The sequence below is a fragment of the Miscanthus floridulus genome, chromosome 8 (genome assembly GCF_019320115.1).
Source record: "Miscanthus floridulus cultivar M001 chromosome 8, ASM1932011v1, whole genome shotgun sequence".
NCBI lineage: Eukaryota > Viridiplantae > Streptophyta > Magnoliopsida > Poales > Poaceae > Miscanthus > Miscanthus floridulus.
The window spans coordinates 219,261,959-219,271,577 of NC_089587.1; the positions used below are offsets into that span (position 1 = coordinate 219,261,959).

The 9,619-nt window shown below is 43.0% G+C and overlaps 2 pseudogenes; both read right to left on the reverse strand.

The window, feature by feature from the left end:
- Nucleotides 1-4,961: 4,961 nt before the first annotated feature.
- Nucleotides 4,962-6,527, reverse strand: LOC136470664 (uncharacterized; annotated as a pseudogene).
- Nucleotides 6,528-6,664: 137 nt separating this feature from the next.
- LOC136475012 (uncharacterized) lies at nt 6,665-8,922 on the reverse strand (annotated as a pseudogene).
- Between the last annotated feature and the right edge of the window lie 697 nt (nt 8,923-9,619).

Here is a 9,619-nt window from a genome sequence, read left to right on the forward strand (position 1 = left end):
GATGGAATGGCTCCTAATCAGATGGGACATGGCCTGGCCATGGCCCACCACTACCGCACGATCAACCACTACCACACGACGGGCACAGGAACCGAAGCACCACCGCACGTGGGTGTAGGGACCAGAAATGAAATCTCCACCAGAAGAGACCACCAGACCTCCCTAAGTCGATCGAATCACCTAGGAGGGACACTAGGCGACAGGTAAGGAGCAAAGGGATGCCTCATGCACGCCATGCCGACTCTGTCTCAAACGACGAGCACAGGTCCTGGTCGGACATTTTCGACTGAAGCTCTCCGAGCCCCGTCACTCCAGTTGGCAAGGTAAATATTACCAAAACCCCCTCTATTTATTTATAAATCATTCATACATCCATACGCACATTCATCTCATACGCCTGAACCCCCCAGACGGTTAGGGCATGAACCGCCCGGGGGCTCGGGAACTAAGCATCGCATGTGCAGTGAAATGCATCACAACGCTCCGTGTTGCATCACGAAGCGGTGGTTTGCCTCATTCGACATGAGCAACCAAATAGAGCCAGGGGAGAAAACCATAGATGAGCATTGTGCGGCCCTAGCCGAGTCCGATAGACTGGGTCATCTCAACCTTCTCGTTCGATCATGAACCTCTCGCCAGGCCCATAGAATCTCCATCGAAGGGGAGGCCGTTAGGCCACCTGGGTCGGTCTCCAGAATGACCTAGGCATCTGTTGAGTTGCAGGTAAAGGAGTAGTGGAATACTCACATAGACCCGGATTCCACTCGATCACACCCGTTAGCGAGCTCACCAAGCTAGTCTTTGAGCCCAAGCGATCGGGACAGGCGATAAAACTCAGCCCCTCCGGTTGTGAGGAACCGGATGGGGTAACGCACAATACTCACATCAACCCCCATGAAGGCCCAATAGGGCTCGAGGGCTCAAGAAAAACACCAAGGATAGTGACCTTGAACTCGCTAGATCAACGACTACGACTCGCCTGGTCCAATGGCGCACACCGATGCTAGGATCCACGAGCACCGCCTCGTCCGATTTTTAACTTAACTAACAACGTCTTCGTAACAGCTTCACTTCTGACTGCGCTCTAAAGAAATCTTGGGACCACGACCCCAAACTCACGTTGATAGGATCGGTGACATCTGGCTATGGCTCTTAGGACCATGACCCCAAACTCATGTCGATAGGATCGGCGACATCTGGCTACGGCTCTTAGGACCACGACTCCGAACTCGCGTAACGGCTTCACTAACTAAAACTAACTCTCTCGATCCACGGTACGCACCGACACTTGGGTCTATTCATGACTCCACCTCGCCTGAACCCACGGCGTGCACCGACGCCTGGGTCTACCCGTGACTCCGCCTCACCCGATTCCATGGCGTGCATCGACGCCAAAGATCAGCAAGCTCTGTCGCATCCAAACTAAGTTGTCTCCATTCATGGCGCTCACCGACGCCAGGTTTTGTCTCAAACTAAACTTCATCGCCTGATCCTCGGCGCGCATCGACGCCGGGATCAGTAAGTTCTGTCACGATCCAATCCCCGCGCCTAAAAATGCCTCGGTTGTATAACAACGCCATGGTTAAACAAATTCCATCTCAAAACTAAAAAAACGCACACCCATGGGTGCGCTCGCGCGCACCCACCGACATGACACAAAACCTCTCCCGCTGACAATGTAGAAAACCCCCCAGCCGGTTCTGCCCGAACCGCCTGGGGGCTCGGGGGCTACACCCGCGGGTGCACTCGCGAGCACCTATCGGCAAGACAAAAAACCCCAGATGATTCAGCTCAAATCGCCCGGGGGCTCCTGTCGAGTTCATAAACCCGGGGTCCCTCGGGGACCGGCTTCCACGCCCGGGCTCGGCCCAGGAAAACAACATGTAGTTCATGGGCCGGCCCAAGAGTCTAAAAACAATAGGGCAAGGGGGCGGTCCAGCAACTGACCGGAAGGCCAGGGCCAAGAAGAGCAGCGCCCGCTCGTCGGCTACTTCAGCCCACCTATCCGACCGGATCGCTCGATTCAGGCTCCAGCAGGCCTCCGATCGGAAGGCCTGCCCCTAGCCCTACTTCCGACTCTGACCCCACGACCGAGGCACCAGGATTTGCCATACCAAGTGAACATAGCGCGACTCCTCACATGCCACTAGGCATCAAATAGTATTTGCAGGTACCAGCGTCCATCCTTCCTAAAGAAGATAGCACAACCTCCCGTGCACATCTGACATTCTACAGCGACATCAATAGTGTTGGGAGCGCCTACTATTATACAATCCTCATCAGCATGGGCAGCAAGGCTTAAAGACATTCGTACCCTCTTCCTCTCACCTGTAGAGCCATCCCCTTCATCTATAAAAGGGGATGCACTCCCTCCAACAAGGGGACCGATTCAAGGAAGCCAGAGTTCCTTAGATCGACATCAACACCTCATAACCGCTGAACCACCAAGTTTCGACCGTAAGCACATGCTCGAACACCTAGCTCCTAGCGAAGTTCCTGTCACTCTCGGCCCTTCCGATCGAAGCCGACCAGACCTCTTGTACACCCCATCTTTCTCTCTCTCGTTTGTAACCCCACTGCAAACTTTGAGCACTTGGGCTCAGGAATAAAGTCACCGACTGACCCAGACTGGACGTAGGGCACATTGCCCGAACCAGTATAAATCCTATGTCATTGAGTGCTAGGCCACCTCCGATCACAATGTACAGCAAACTACAAATATTCACTAGTTGGTCACTTTCTACACCGACAATAAGATTTAGCTATCTAAAAGAACAGTTGATGGACATCCTGTACGGTCCTTGTATCTAAAAAAATATACTACTAGATTTCGCTATCTAAGAGTTACTTTATGAGTAATGACTACATATATTGGTTTTGTGATAGTATTAATAATATGTACCAAATTAGTCTATTTTAAAGTAATGACTAGTGGCATCAATTTAATGTGGCCAATTATATTACTTTCTATTAATAAGAAAAATATTAATGAAAAATAGTTTCTTGGTACTTGGCATTCTACTTAAAAGTAAATAATAAGGGAGTTGCTATATTTTAGGTGCTTGAATCTATGTTTATCTAGTTTTGAAATGAGTATTCAGGACCGTAATAAATTCAAATGAAAAAGTCATCAACTATAACGTTGCATAACTTCTCGAGATCTACAACTTTGTTTTGGTCATTTCTCCATCTGAGGTTGTTTGAAAAATTCGAATTTCAAATGTGAGGAAATTCACATGATTTTTTCTTGGATAGATGATTTCGAATGAAAAAAGTCGTCAACTATAAACTTGCATAACTTCTCGAGATCTACAACTTTTGTTTTGGTCATTTGTCCATCCGAGGTTGTTTGGAAAATTCAAATTTTAAATGTGAGAATTCACACATAATTTTTGAATGATAGATGATTTCAAATGAAAAAAGTTGTCAACTACAAAATTGCATAACTTTTTGAGATTTACAACTTTTGTTTTGGTCACTTCTCCATCCGACATTCTTATATACAACTACACACTCACTTATGACCATAAAGCATATGGATTCCTTTGGTATTAACTTCTATTAAATCTGGTGAAACAAATACTTAGCATCAAAACAACTTTAAATAAAAAAGTTGTGAACTACAAAGTTTTATAACTTTTTGAGATCTCCAACTTTTATTTTGGTTGTTTCTCTATCCGAGATCCTTTTCTACCACACACACTCACTTGTCACTTTAGAGCATATGGACTCATTTGATATTAACTCTATAAATCTTATGATACATATTTGAATATCCAAATGACCTCAAATCTAAAAGTCTGAACTATAAAGTTGTAGATCTCGAAAAGTACTACAACTTTGATATAAAGTTCGTCTTCATCGGACATCATATGAGAAAGTTATGAAGTTTTTCGTGCAACCTATCACAAGGTTACGAAATATTGATAAAAATATATATACACTAACAAATGCATGTGTAGTCTAATGGTAGAGATGTGTTCAGTTTGTTGGGGGCTGAGGGTCGTGGGATCAAATCATGATGAAAGTTTTTTTTGTTTTTTAGAAATCACATTTTGAAAGGTGTTTTTTTTTGTTTTTTAGAAATCACATGATGAAAGTTGTTTTTAAAAAAAAATCACAACTTTTTTTTTGTTTTTTAGAAATCACATCTTGAAAGGTGTTTTTGTTTGTGTTTTTTAGAAATCGCACCTAAGTTGTGGCGCACCTGTAGACATTCCATTTCAATCTTATACCTTCACAAGGCTTTTTTTTGTTTTTTTAGAAATCGCACCTAAGTTGTGGCGCACCTGTAGACATTTCATTTCAATCTTATACCTTCACAAGGCGTTTTTTTGTTTTTTTCAATATATTTCCTACCGACAGAGATGATGGGCCTGTTGCCAATAGATTTATGATGGACATATAAACAATTATATTCTGAAATCTCAAATTTCAAATGTGATCTTTGTTTTGCTGACACCATACAACTTGTGACCCCATACAATTATATTGTGAATTCTCAAATCTAAAATTGTCAAACATTGAACATCACGTTTATTGAAGTTTTCTAGAGTAAAAACTCAGAGGAATACACAAAATTACAACTTGGCAAAACAGCTCAAGATGTCATGCATTGCAGCGATGATGTTGGTTTCTGGACCATGAGCGGAATAATACAAACAGTTAAAAAGAAACTTGTCTGTTGGTACATAATCTTAGTACAACTATACAATATTAAACAGTACAAAAATCAAACATATCTGACCTTTAATTTTGTTGAGCTAATCTTCTTGATCAGAACTTGTACTAGGATCTACCTTTTTTTGCCTCTACAGTTGTACCCTCTACATCTCTTCTAGTCCATGAATGACTATTATGTGCATTAGCAAAAACGTCCTCAAGAGTACTGACATGATAAGGTTCACATTCTACATCATTCCATTCTTCTCCCATTTCAAATACATCTCTAGGCTTCATCTTCAATGCAACTGACCATCCTGGGTTGTTATACTCGTCTTCGACATATAACACTTGGTCAACTTGATTCGCAAATACAAAAGGCTCATGCTCAATCTTGTCACCCTTGTGAATTTGCTGTGAGAAATTCACAAGTGTACAACCAAACTTATTTGTTTTCACTCCCTTTCCTCGAGTAACATCAACCCATTCACATTTAAAAAACACCACTGAGAATCTTCCATAATACTCTAACTCAACTATATTAAGTGTCCATCCGTGGTAGGTAATATCTCCAAAGATAGGGTTAGTATCCCCTGCAGAAGAATAACTTGATGTTTTTGCAGTCACAACAACTCCACTATTTTGCGTCACCTTGTCATAACATTTGGCTCTAAATCTGAAACCACGGATGCTAAAGGCTCTATGTCTTCTTGCTGCACCCAATGGGCCGTGAGCCAACCATCTAATGTCCTCATCAATGCTATCGCAACCATTTTTTTGCTCCAACTGCATGATCTGTATGATCACAAAATATACTTAAGTCAATTTTCCTATTTTTTTAAGAAAAAACAAACCCTGATACCTACATGTTGTCTGAACCAGTCAGGAAAATTCTCAATTTGTTTCAAAGATAGACGGCGTTGATGATTTCTTCTTTTGAGATCAGCGGCATACTCTCTAAAATGGAAATTAACATGGATTCAGTTTTAAAGGAACATATGTAATATGTTGATAGGTGTCAGTAACACTTACTTCAAGTACGGAATGATAGCTTCACAATTGTATAGTACATATCTATGTGCTTGCAGTTTCTCTAGATCGATTAAAATAAAACTAGATGGTCTTCCCAATGGTTTTCCTATAGGAGGAAACAAAGAGGAATTATGTCCATATAAGTTAGATTCAAGATGATCCTGGCTCTCATCATTCCTTGATGGTTTGTTATGCTTTGTGGAGAAACCTTCTAGGTACCTACAAACATATGACTTCAGTTTACATAGGTACCTACAACATATGGAAAAAGCATCAATTTAGTAGGTTATATATAACAAATGATCCAAGAAATGAACTTGTATTAGTTAGACTCAGTACCTTTCAATGAAGTACTTTCAATGAAGTACATCCATCGATAGCAAACTGGTCCACCCATCTTACATTCAGTTGCTAAATGTACGACTAAGTGAACCATAACTGTAAAAAGTTCAGGAGGAAATATCATCTCCATTTTGCATACTGTAACTTTACTTGATTGTTCCAAATGGTCAAGGTCATCAACCCAAAGCACTTCCGAACATATTCCTCGAAAATAAGCAGACAACTCAAACATTACTGTTGTGATATCATTTGGAATAATGCCCCTTAGAGCAATAGGCATGAGCTATTGAAGTAGAACATGGCAGTCATGTGTTTTGAGACCAATAAGTTTTCCTTCAGCACAATTTATAGATTTTGATATGTTTCCAGAGTAGCCATCGGGAACTTTTATGTCTCGAAGCACTTTACAAAATGTTTGTCTCTCACTTTTAGACATAGCAAACCTTGCAGGTGGCAAGTAGAACTTGCCTGAAGGTTTTTCTTGTGGGTGGAGGTCCTCTCTAATGTTCATCTCTTTGAGGTCTTGACGAGCTTGTAAATTATCTTTTGACTTTCCATCTAAACCAAATAGTGTACCATAACAATTTTCAAACACATTCTTCTCTATATGCATCACATCAAGATTGTCCTAGTAAGGCAATGTGAAAAGACTACTTAATGCCTTACAAGTTTTTGACTCCTTGAAATCACCTAATGTAGTGATTTCATCCAAAATTGGACGGTCATAATAAGTTTGAGGCTCTGTTCCAAGCTCCACTGTTCCATCAAATGAATTCCCATCCAAACGAAAAGGATGGTCAAGAGGAAGAAATCGACGATGAACCATAAAACAAGCTTTGCGGCCATGCTTCAGACGTTTGGTCCATGCATTTTCACCACAAGGTGGACATGCAAAATTTCCATGAACCATATGACAAGCAAGCATTCCCAAGCCTGGTAGGTCACTAATGGTCATTAGCACTGCTGCTCTCAAATCAAAAGTTTCATTTCTTGATGCATCATATGTTGGCATACCATTTTGAAATAAATCTTTTAGGTCCTCCAAAAGTGGTTTAAGGAACACATGAATTTTGTCCCCGGGACTAGTAGAACAATAAATTATTAAAGACAACAATAGATAATGCTCTTTCATGCAAAACCATGGAGGCACGTTATATATTACCAAAACAACTGGCCAACAACTATATCTAGAACTCAACATCCCATATGGATTAAACCCATCGGTAGCTAAGCCAAATTGAATATTCCGTGGATCTGACTTAATTTGTGGAAACTTTTCATCAAAGTCTGTCCATGCTCGGGAGTCAGCTGGATGTCGTAGTGCACCGTCCTTGATGTGCTTTTTCATCATGCCATCTTAGGAGAGGTGCTGTTTCTTTGCACATAAACAGTCTTTTTAGCCTGTCTTTAATAGGAAAGTATCTTAATACTTTACAAGGCGTTGATTTCCTTCTTTGCTTCTTTGTTAGTTTGGTTTCAGGTTCCATACCTTTCCACCTATAAGCCTTGCACTTTGAGCAAAAATCATCATTTTTCTTGTCTTTCCAAAATAGTTCACAATCATTTGGGCATGCATGAATGCTTTCATAGCCCAAGCCAAATTGGGAAATAATTTTCTTAGCCTCATAAAATTTTTTGGGCAGTTCCTTTCCATTTGGAATAGCCTTCTGCAAAATACCAAGTAGATCACCTAATGATTTATCTGACCATTTGTTCATGGATTTTACATTGAACAAAAGCACAAGTAAAGTTAGCAACGTTAATTCACATCCTGTCCATAAAGGCTTTTTTGAATCTTCAACCAATTTATAGAACTCTTCTGCTTCTAAATTTGGCCCGCTGACAGGTAGATTCGGAAGATTTGCAGTATCTGTCATAGGTATGTCATCATACATGTGATAAAATGCATCATGAAGCAGCTGACTCATGTTATCATGCCTTTCTTCATTCTGAGATTGTGGTTGTTCATCAACGGTGTGTTGTACTGAAGGGTCACTATGGAAATCCCAATCTTCATAATTCTCAAGTATCCCATTGCAGACCAAATGTTCATATATTTTATCCCTGGATAGGAGACTACTATGCACGCATGTATGACATGGACAATAAATCTTGGTATTTTCGGCCTTATCTTCAAATGCAAATTTAACAAATCCTTCTACACCAGCTATGTACCGAGTAGAATCTTTAGGATAGCCCAAAAGAAGCTTGATGATTTTTAAATCCATTGTGAAATCATAAAAAGCTATTGCTGTATAAATAAATAGAGGCTGTAAGTTCAATGCTAAGAATCGCATATAGCAACTTGAGCATTACAAACATTGTGGTCATATGCTGTGACTGAATTTTAACAGTAATGCTTCAATAAAGAGCTAGCAGGACACAATAGTCAAGTCAGGCAAGCATGACCCTTGATTTCGATTTAATTAATTGAATGGAGTACTCGCAGCTCATGATTTGGGGTCAAATTGCATGATCTCAACGACAAAGAGGGTGTGGTTTGCAGGTTAATTGGCTTAAGAAATTGGAGACTTGAAAACATACGTACCGGCCTGCTGCTCAGCGCTCGTAGTCGCTATCTCGCCGGTGGCCGCGTTCGCCACTGCTGCCATTGTGGTGTCGCACAACTTGCATGGAGCCACGAAGAACACGGCGGCACCACGTAGAGCGGCGGCGGCCGTTGTGGTTAGGCTGGGGGCGGCGGGCAGGGTACCGCACCAAGGCACCACGCAGAGCGGCGACGGCTGTTGTAGTTAGGCTGTAGACCCTGGGGAAACCACGAAGAGGGTTTTGTCCTACTCACATCTATTCTTAAATAAAAGAATTAGTGAATCCAAGTTGGACAAAACAGAGTTCAGCTCAGTTGGTCAACGTGGATAGAAGGCATGTAAGAGGTCAGCTGTTCGATTCTCGTTGAAACCAGGTACGCTACCGTTGGAACACTTTGAGATACGGATAACCTGTTCCAACATTTTACATGTGTTGCTGCTGTTGCCGGCAACACATAAATTAAACGTTGGTGGGTATCCGTCGTTAAATGGGGGTTTGTCTAGTAGTGGGAGTGCCATAACCCTGACGCGATTCCCCCAACTTGAGACAGGCAGACAGCGATCGATCTGCCATCGCGTTCCCCCGGCCGTGGCAGCTTCTGTTCCTGTGCGCCGACTGCGGAGTCGGCTCACAGCGACGTCGTCGCCGTTTCTCGCGGTAACAGTAACCTGCAACCTCGCCGCGATTCGATCTTTTCTTTGTTTCAACAGCCTCAAGAGCTGTGCCTTTCACGCGGGGAAAACACCCCGCCGGTCCCCGGGTGTTCGACCGACCGACGTGTGACGCCCAATCGGCCACGCCGGGAGGAACGAAACGCGGCTCCCGGATAGCCGGATCGGTGGTGGACGAGCCCATCAGCTTCGCTCTCGCTCCACGTACCTTTCCGACGTTTACGCGACGATGCCGCCCGCGCGCGCGGTTCGGTTCGTGTCGTGAGGACCCGTGGCGCGGGCGCCACCACACATGCGCGCCCGGCGTCACGTAGCGCGACGGCGACGGATGCCAAGGACAAGGAGCCCGCGAGATCGGACCG